Genomic DNA, 10910 nt, shown 5'->3' on the forward strand with positions numbered 1-10910 from the left:
TTTAAACTACTATAAAAATAGTGATAGGTTTTGTGATGATTACCTTTTCCATACCCAGCAGATGTGCTTACCCAGCAGATGTGCTTACCAGAAGAATCCTGTGCTCAGTTTTGGGTCCCTTGCTACAAGGAAGACACGGAGGTGCTGCAGTTTGTCCAGAGAAGGGCAGCGGAACTGGCATAGGGTCTGACACATAAGTCCCATGACGAGTGGAGGAGCCTACTGGTGTTGTTTAGACTGGAGAAAAGGAGGCTCAGGGGTAACCTTCTCACTTTCTACAGAAAGGAAGTTGTAGCAAGGTGGGGGTCAGGCTCTTCTCCCACTTAACAAGCAATAGGACGAGAGGAAATCGCCTCAAGCTGCACCAGAAGAGGTTTAGATTGGATTTTATGAACAATTTTTTCACAGAAAGGGCTGTAAAACAATGGAACAGGCTGCCCAGGTAAATGGTTGAATCACCTCCACTCTGGAAGTATTTAAAAAGATGGGTAGATTCTATGATTCTAAGTGGGGATTGCACGAGCTTACTCATGATATACCCTTGTTTTGGTTGGAATTCTTTGGCAAAATGCTAAGTATAAACCAAAGCAACAAAGGCTCCCTTCTCACCACGGCTGAGAAAAGGGAGGAAAAAAGAACCCTGGACACTTAAGCTTGAAACAGAAACTGGGATATATATTTACATAAAAAAGGGAAAATTAAAAGTAGACTACAATATAACACACACCCACACAAGTTAGATATAACAAATAATTCATTCACTTCTCTACCCAACAGAAAACTGAAGAAAATTCTTCTTCCCATTGCAACCTTCCCTCTGCAAATGGATTTCAGGCAGAAAGATGAGAGATGGCAATTTGATTTTCAATTCATGAAAGAAGGAGGCAGAAACAATGGTAAAATGTCTCACTGGTGGAAAGGAACCTACCTCCAAGGATTAGGATTCTGTAAAATGTATGAAAATACATGTTTTCTGTCTGGAGCTGCTAAAAAGTGAGTCTCTGCTGTCAGCACCAAAATCGCTCTCAATTTCATTACAGAATTAAAATCTCTGTGTTGCTGATGTCACTTTTTTGATGTGGATAGTGCTAAAAGGTCACAGACAATGTTGGGGTTTTTTTGGAACTAGATTGCGAATTTTCTTTAATTTCGTTGTTGGGATCTCCAGGAGATGGTTCTGACAAACTCGATGTTTCAACACACATGAATAACATGTGCTTAAAAGAATACATGTCTGGGTGTATTCCAGCAACCATCCAAGCAATCAATAAGCTCCCAGGCTTTGCTTTTGTCCCAGCATGAAAATATTCTAGATGCTTAATGTTACTACAGGATGTGTTTGAGAATCTGTGGTTGTTCCTCCAAAATTCACACTCCAAAGTTTCCAGTCTAAGAAGTGAATTAATCTGCCTGTATTTATAAAGTTATATGTAGGTAGAGGCTGCAGAGGCTGTTGATACTCTCTGGCTCTGAGAACTGTATTTTCAAGGAAAAAAAAGTTGCTAAAATACCTAAAATTAACACAATTCACCTCATCTTTAGAAAAAGTATTAACCTTCCTGGTAAAATTCTTAATGATTTCCTAAAAATCTATTTCTTTGTCATTAGGCATGTTCCCTGTAATTCTGTATGACAGCATTGCTCAATGGGAATATGCTCCTTTATATTCTCCTTCTCTCTTTGGTTCCTCTCTGAAGACAGTGTCCTGGAAAATTTATTATGTTGAAGGAAGAAACAAGTGACCCAGCATGTTATGCTCACAAGTAGGACTAGGTTATTTATGTGCTGTGGTTTCAGTTTATGAAATATGTTATGTAATTTTAGGTAGTTAATGTACTGTTGTATTGTAACCTTTGTGTTGAATGTATTTTACTCAGATGCCTTTGCAATAAGAAAAAAGCTGTTGAGGTGTTGGTTGAGTTTCCGTTGTTGTGGTTTGGGGTTTCTTTTATTTTTCCTTTCTTTTTAAAATCTAACCCACCCCTAAGGGGGGAATGGGTTGGGACACTAGATTTTTTTACACTTTCTGCTAAGTAATAGCAAATTCTGGGCTTTCCAAGTATAAGAAGGTGTAGCGTGTAAACAAGTCAAAAATATGTTTCTCCATTGTTTTCTGCCTCTCAATACATTCTGCTAACATTGCTATGTCAGCTTTAGTGGAAAAGCTTTCTCAAGGAAATACTTCCTGCCAGAAAATCCTGCTTTTGTGATCAGTTTCCCACATCTGGACCTGACTACGTGCCAAAAAACATGTGTAGAAGTTGAGAAAGCATTATAAAAACCTGAAGATGAATTCAGAAGTTGGAGGAACAAGAGACAAGGAGAAACTAGGAAGCCTCGCCTAGTCTTCTTCGGATCTCTCCTCTCAGCTCGTCTTACCTTTCTTCCAACACCACCAGCTGTCATCTGCCTCGAAGGAGAGACTGCTTGTCAGCCTGGGGAGGGCATCGGCCTGGAGTGAGACTGCCTGGCAGCCTGAATAGTCTGTGACTGTCTGTGGAGGTATATCCTTTCTCTGAATTTTTCTCTTACAGGCTAAAATAAAGCACCCTCTTTTGCAGCTACACCAGAAGCTGGTCCAGTCGTGAGGGGAAATAACTGCATTTTGCATTTCAAAGACTCACCATCCTCTTGCAGCCAAGAGATAACATCGTGGCAAAAACAGAGAGAGCATCTGCATCCCCCCCTTCCTCTCAGTTACATGGATAAGGCACTCAAGTAGTTTTTCATGGTGGTATCTTTTCTCTGCTTCTATAAATAATCTTAAGCATTTTTCCTAACTTTTCTTATTTTTCCTCTTTTCCTTTCGCATCTCTCTCGCAATCAATTAATAAAAATCAGTTTTTGGTATTTACAGATAACTTGTTTGAGTTTTAATTTTGCTCAAGAGAATGATTCGAACTTGTAGTTCAATCTGCATAAAAAATTAAGCAGATCTGAACGTCACAGAAGGTAAGGGGACTATGCCTGTTTCAGAAGCTGAAAGAACAAATAATTCAATTGTGTTGTGGTGCTTACTGGGGATCAGTTGCTCAAGAAAGTACCAAGGACAAGTAGAATAAGAATATAACTGCATAGATCAATAGTAACATGTCTTTTTTCTAATTTGGACAAGTATTACAAAAGTAAGTAGACTACCTAGAGAAGGTTAGAGCTACTACTGGAAAAGACTAAAGAGAAGTAGAGAGGCAGGGAAGCCCTCAGGGGTACTGCAGAGCACAAGTGAATTAATCCAGTTGAGCCCTGGATGCTTTGATTTTTCAACAGCCACAAAACTGACCAAGATTTCTAAGATGAAATACCAAAAGTTTATAGTGACTTCACAAGACAGCAGTGAGACGAATCCATTGATATCTAATTACACATTAAATTCTGTCAGATACTGCTGGTAAAGTTTTCATTTAAATCTGAATGATATACAGGAAAGCTATAAGTAATGAAAAGAAGAAAGCTTTGTATCCTGTGGTGAAAATATGAAAGTCTGTGTAAATAAAAAGAAAATCCTTTTCAGGAGGAATGAGCCTATCTGCAAACTTCTAACAGGGCTCCAACAGGTATATGGTGTCAGCTCTTGATCTCCAGCTGCAGAATTTGAACACTGGAAAATGCATCTCTAGAAAATTATATGATGTTGTCCTGTTACCTGAACTCAAAATATGTTATTTCCACTGTAAACATTTATATCATCTGAAGTCAGGTATGCTTTGTACAGCAGTGCTGCCTCACTCGCCCCCCCCAAAAATGTACAAAGTCAAAGGATGTTAGGACATTTTCCCTTGAAAATGTGAACATCCAGTTTTGTAAGATGATTTATTTGGGGTGGGAAGTGGTGGAGGGGGAGAGGGAGGAGTGGTACATCACTTATAAATAATCTTCTAAATGTCTTCAGGAGTGAAATACAAATCACACATCAGTGCCTAAATATCATGGCAGTTTAACTCCAGTCTTTTAACATCTGCTTGAGTCAAAACAGATTGGTCAAGAGATGACACTTGTGTTGTCCAGTCAACAACATGATTCATGTTATAGGGCTGGTTGCATAAGTTGACAGGATAATCCAGGCAGCCGTAGCAGCTGCTTTGCCGCTGACACTCTCATGTGTTGTCCTTAACAGAAAAAAGCTGAGCACAGCCTGTCTGAAACTCCTACAGGTCTGAAACTTTACCAAACTTGAAAACATTAAGATCTCACCACACAGATCTGAAGTTTCAGAAGAAGAATATCAATGTGGAAGTACAAAGAAAACAAACTTGAAGAGGTGTTTGGGTGGTTTCAGAATGCCTTGTACAACATTCACCAACCTTGCACTGCCTTAGGTGAGAGATGGTGTGCCAAGGAAATTCAAATCTAATGTGAAGAAAAGCAGAGGTATATAATTCAGAATCAAAAAAGCTTTCACCACCCAGTTAAGTGTAAGGCTTGAATCCTAGCTGGGCACAGGGTACCCATATGTTTGTTGTTATCAGTTTTTCTTGAATATGGTCCCATGCTTCAAAGGTACAAACAGGTGTTTCTTTGTAGTAGAAAGGAATACATAAGGGCTCTGAATCAGAAACTCTTTTGTTCTGCCCTACTTCCCTTGCCAGCTGCCCTTAATACTTATGCTAACACTCCTATTTGTCTACCCCACATACCTGCTGGGAGTGCCCTTCCTTGGCAGGGAGAATCTGCCAGCCTCAGCGAGGGATTGCACAATGTCCGACAGTAACTCAGCACCAAAACTGGGATTACTCTGTTTCTGCTATCCCTGTATCATGCCCGATGTACAGCAAAGGCACCATGCAATGTGTGTGCCAGATTTGACTGTGACATGTGGTACAAAGATTAAGGCTGAAGGCTGGACCCACAAAGACCTTTCAAGACTGGAAGGCATGGTCACAGCTCTAAGTCAGAAATCAAGATTTTTAACATCTTGCAACTGTCAGCTAAGGTGTGTTTCCATACAGACCTCTACTTCCAGAGCTGAGGTTCCCTATTAAATCCAGCATTTATACAAAACATAGTTCCTTCAGATTCCCTGAGGGGAAAAACTGGAAGAAAACACCAGCAAAGATCATGATGGAGATGGATATAAAGAGGAAATGGACAAGGGGTAAATCTGGCTCTACAGAGAAGACAATGTTATCAGAGTAAATGAATGGGAAACAAAACAATCAAAGTTATCAAACTCAAGTTATGTTTTTGGCAAAAATAAAAGAAACAAACCCCCATCTTGGCAGGAGTGACTTCATAACGTATTGTGTACCATTAACTCATTAGGCCTATATATGCAGTATTAGTTAACTTTGCATGTTGTCACAGGCACTGGTAATGAGCCAAAGACTTTTGCCATCAGTCTGGGGCAGCTCCAGGTAAATAAAGTTCACTTAGTTACTTTATTTATGCACAAGTCTCTGTTCTAGTTCCCGCTCTCCTGCTTTTCCCTCCACCCACATATTCACTGTGTGTACACACAGACCTGCCAGAGAAGCCAAGTCCCTTCTGGGTCATAGCACATGAATTCTTTTCCTTTTTCTGGGGAGGATTGCCATTCCATAAACTGCTGCTGAGCTGGCCTGGCAGGCTGGGTTGGTAGAAAACTTCTATTCCTCTGCGTGTCCCTTGTCTGGTTTAGCAAACTTCTGAAGTAGCAAGTCCATGTGTTTTGGGGCCAGAGTTGATCCTTGCATGGAAATTGAGTGAACATCTGAAATACGAAACTCAGTGTCATTTATGGAAGTGCATAGCACCTAGTCCCTATATTGCTGGTGGCTGAATGCAGTGGAACTGCTGCAGACCCATTCTCAGAGACCCCTGGTGCCTTCCATCCTGGCAGTCCCCATCTCCTCCAGACCATCCCACCAATTATTTGCTCTGCTAGCAAACTGTATCTTCAAGAAACAAAACATGACATAGTGCACGAGAAAGATCACAGCAAACAAATTCTCTCTTCTTCATGTTCTGCATGTTCATGGTTTTTATGGGATGTCTCAATTACATCAGAAAGTAGTAGCTCCTCTGTGAAAGCTTTCATACGCTTTCATACTAATCACTTTTTACCTCAGATTTCCTATCTGGAAGATAGGAATAAACTTTTCTTGAAAGGACGCATTATCTTGGGAGGAGTAGTTACTGGGAAGTGACCAGTGTTAGTGTTTGGCTACTACCATTGTGAAAGCCAAATAGGTTGTGACTATAGAGCAAAACTCATTAATCTTTGCTCAGAATGGAATTAATGCACTACCTAAATCAGTTTTCAGCATCCCCCACAATACTGGCTATTCCATGATGAGCTGTGCACCCCTGAAAATTCTTCAATGCTTATTATAAATTTTCCAATCTAAAATACAGAGTCAAAAAATATATTAATATTTGTAAGCCACACATATGCTGAACAAACAGTAATTTGTCTTAATTTTCTTTAAAACACTTAAATCTTAATTCAGATTGTTAGTCTTTAAATAATGAATAGTTTTTATCGAGTATTCATTTTATGGATTCACCTCACCAACTCCTCTGAAATGATCATGTTCTTGCTACCTACTAGATGTGAGGAAACAACCTTACTGACTAAAAAACAACCATTAACTGACTGATATGGGGAATAATCCCTCCTGTGGAAAGATCATTGCAGCCAGGCCCAGGAGGTTCCTGCAGAGCAGTGGTCGTAACATTTTGACACAGGTAGTGAAAGAGCCATTAAGGAGAGGTGTGCAGCTGGGCCTCATACTAACAAACAAAGACAGACTGGCTGGGGATGTGAAGGCCGGGGGCAGCCTTGGTTGTGGTGACCATGAAACCGGAGTTCAGAATCCTGCATGGAAGAAACAGCGTTATAAGTAGGATTGAAACCTCTGGATTTCAGGAGTGCTAACTTTGTCCTCTTCAAGAACCTCCTTGGAGGAATCCTATGGGCAAGGGTAGTAGAAGGTAGGAGGGTCCAAGAGAGCTGGTTAATATTCAAGCATCACTTTCTCCAAGCTCAAGATTGAGTAAGAAATTTCACTTTGGATAAGAAATCAAGCAAAGGGGGTAGAAGAACTGCATGGTTGAGGAAGGAGCTTCTGGCAAAACTCAGAAGAAGGAAGTTTATGAAATGTGGAAAAAGGCACAGGCCACTTGGGAGGGATATGGGAACGTTGTCAGAGTACAAAGGGATGAGACAAGAAGGTCCATTTGGAATCAAGGACAACAGGAAGGGCTTCTTCTTCAAGTACATGAGTAGCAGAAAGAAGATCAGAGAAAACAGGGGCCTACTGCTGAATGGGCTGGGTGCCCTGGTGACCGAGGACACAGAGAAGATAGTTACTGAATGCCTTCTTTGCTTCAGTCTCTACTGCTAAGGCCAGCCCTCAGGAATCCCAAACCCTGAAGCCAAGAAAGAAAATCTGGAGAAAGGAAGATTTTCTCTTGCTTGAGGAGGATTGGGCTAGAGATCTAGAAGGCAAACTTGACACCCACAAATGCATGGGCCCCAATGGGATGCACTCACAAGTGCTGAGTGAGCTGGCCAATGTTATTGCTAAGCCACTCTCCCTCATTTTTGAAAGGTCATAGAGAACAGGAGAGGTGTATGAGGACTGGAGGAAGGTCAGTGTCATTCCAGTCTTCAAAATGGGCAAGAAGGAGGACCCAGAGAACTACAAGCTAGTCAGCCTCACCTCAGACCCTAGAAAGGAGATGGAATGGCTCATCCTGGATATAATCTCTAAGCATGTGGAGGAAAAGAAGGTTGTCAGGAGTAATGAACATGGATTCACCAAGGGGTAATCATGCTCAACCAGCCTGATCACCTTCTTTGATGGCATGACCGGGTGGATGAGGGAAGCAGTGGATGCTGCCTACCTTGACTTCAATAAGGCTCTTGACACTGTCTCCCATAACACCCTCATGGGCAAACTCAGGAAGTGCAGATTTGATGAGTGGATGGTGAGGTGGATTGATAACAGTGATCAGTGGCAGAGTTTTCTTGGAGGCCTGTTACTAGCAGTGTCCCTTAAGGGTCAGAACTGGGTCCAGTACTTAACTTACCAATGATTTGGATGAAGGGACAGAGGCCTCCTCAGCAAGTTCACTGATAACACAAAACTGGGAGGAGTGGCTGACACCCCAGAGGGCTGTGCAGCCCTTCAGAAGAACCTCAGCAGGTTGGAGAGGTGGGCAGAGAGGAACTATTTGAAGTTCAACATGGGCAAATACAGGGCCCTGCACCTGGCATAATATAACCCAAGGCACCAGTATTGACTGGGTGCTGCCCTGCTAAAAAGCAGCTCTATAGAGAAAGACTTGGGGATCTTGGTGAACAACAAGCTGCTAAAGACCCAGCAGTGTGTCGATGTAGCCAAAAAGGCCAACAATATCCTGGGATGGCTTAGGAAGGAAGTCAAGGGAAGTGATCCTGTCCCCCTGTTCAGCCCTAGTGAGGCCTCATCTGGAGTGCTGTGTCCAGCTCTGTGCTCCTCAGTACAAGAGAGACCTGGAGCTCCTGGAGCAGGTCCAATAGAGGGCAACAAAGATAATTAGGGGACTGGAGCATCTCTCTTACAGGGATAGGCTGAGGGAGCTGGAACTATTCAGCCTGAGAAGAGATGACTGAGAGGGGAACCTCATCAAAGTATATAAGTATCTGAAGGGAGAGTGTCAAGAGGCTGGGGCCAGGCTCTTCAGTGGTGTCCAGTGATGGAACAAGGGGCATCGGGCACAACCTGAAATGAAAGTTTCACTTGAATATGAGGAAAAACTTTACTGTGCTGATGACAGAACACTAAAACAGGCTGCCCAGAGAGGTTATAGAGCCCCTTTCCCTGGAGATACTCAAAATCCATTTGGTTGTGACCCCATGCAACTTATTTTAGGTAATCCTCCTCTAGCAGAGGATATGTACTAGATGATCTCCAGAGGTTCCTTCCAACTTCAACCATTCTCTGATTCTGTAGTATTTTGTGGTATTTAACTATTGACAAAGTACCCATCAATTAAAATTTCCACCCATACAGCCAAACTGCTGGTGCTAGGATATGTATGGTCTTGGAATAATGTATCATTTTAATCTGTTGAACTTACATAAATCACATGCTTGTACATTTAAATCACCAACTGTGGTTTATGTTTAATTATTCAAAGTTATGTTGCCTAACTTTTCTATTACATCCTAAAATTATGCTTCTGTGAGTTTGGAGCTTTGTAAAAGAAAGCAGAATTGCATCCTCATCTTTGTTTGCCAAGTGTTTAACAGCACTGCTGTGCTTTGAGCTCTCCTAGAAAGTGAGCCTTGCTAGGCAACTTAAATCCTCTGAAAACAACTTCGGTCCATCCAATGAGTACAAACACAAAATAGCCCCAAAAGAGTCAACCCTGTGGCATCAGCTTACTAAAGCAAAGCAGAAGTCAATACACCTCAGAAATATCTATGAATCAATTGTGTGTACCTTTGTCTCTCTCTGTGGGACAAACTAAAACGTGCATATTCATCAGGGTGAACTTTTTGTGAATTAATAGAGACCGTGAATATTGAAAGATGAGTGGAAGCCAGGATAATCAGATTAGCTCATTTATCTCAATTTTTTTTTTGAGAAAACAGGTGGGTTTTTTCCTTAATTTCTGCATCCCACTTGTATGTCTCTTTCTAGGAAGAAATATCAAATGCCTACTCTGTTTCCAGCAGATGCACTGGGATATATAAGATGTGCTTGGGAACAAAACTTTCACTGTCGTTGTTTAAGCAAGGGGAAGAGACCTCGTGTTCAGAGAAGAAATGACACCTTTAATTTCATACTTTAACAGCTTAAGAATAGTGGTAGTATCTCAATTATTTCTGTGCATAAAGGAGCTATTGGTGGTTTAATCATTCTTTGCTGCATTACAGACTGCTTGTTTTGCTGGAGTTACCATAATAGAGAAATGCAACACTGCCTGTGCTGTGTGGCCATATATATATATATATATATATCCCACTGAGCAGTGATATATGACTAACATCAGCTGTGGCAGTGGAGCTTATACAGCAAGATTTGTGTTTCTTACAGGAGTACTTGCTATAAATATAGCTATAACCACCTACTTGTGTTTTCTCTTAAGAATTTATTCATAAATTGTAACACTCAAGAGTATGGGTAACTGTTAAGAGGTTAGACCTCCTTTGAGCAGATTACCCCCCTACAGATACAGTTTAAGAAATCCAGGTTCAGCTGTAACTCTACATCACAAATCACAGCAGCCTTCTTTAGCACCTGCAGTGCTGACTGTGGACATTCCACATTGCGATACATTGCAATGCTAGTTTGATTAGTACCTAAGAAGAAATCAACCTGTTCAGCAGCCAGGTAATTATTAAGTGCACAACATAGAAGATGCTACTTGATTGCACAAAGCGCAGAGCAGTGTAACACAGAATTTCCAAGCCTCAAAGAAGGATTTTATCCTTCTTTCAGAAAGATCTTTTTTGGCAATGCCTGCTAATATTTTACTGTTTCTGCATTCTGAGTACATTTAGGTCTTAGTAACATGTAGCTTCCCTAACCCACTCTTCTTGTTTCCTCCCATTCCAGCTGTTCTTCTCAGGCTAAACTTCTCATCCATTTATTGTACCCATGTAACTCAGCAAGGTGCATACATGAAACATACATCATGTTGTATTGATCAGCATTCTCCCAGCTTTCCCTGTGTTTTGGTGGCACAAATGGCACATGGTACAGACACCTGCTGGGGACTGATCCAGTGATGAGCAAACTGCAGGACAGAAACAGTCACAGAATGGTTTGGGTTGGAAGGGACCTTAAAGTTCATTTATTTTCAAGCCCCCTGCCCTGGGCGTGGACATCATTCACTGGACCAGATTGTTCAAAGCCCCATCTACCCTGGCTTTGAATACTTCCAGGGATGCATCCACAGCTTCTCTGGACAGCTTTTCAGAACTACCAGTTCATGGAAGC

Source organism: Pithys albifrons, chromosome 1 (assembly GCF_047495875.1).
Source record: "Pithys albifrons albifrons isolate INPA30051 chromosome 1, PitAlb_v1, whole genome shotgun sequence".
In the NCBI taxonomy this organism is placed as follows: domain Eukaryota; kingdom Metazoa; phylum Chordata; class Aves; order Passeriformes; family Thamnophilidae; genus Pithys; species Pithys albifrons.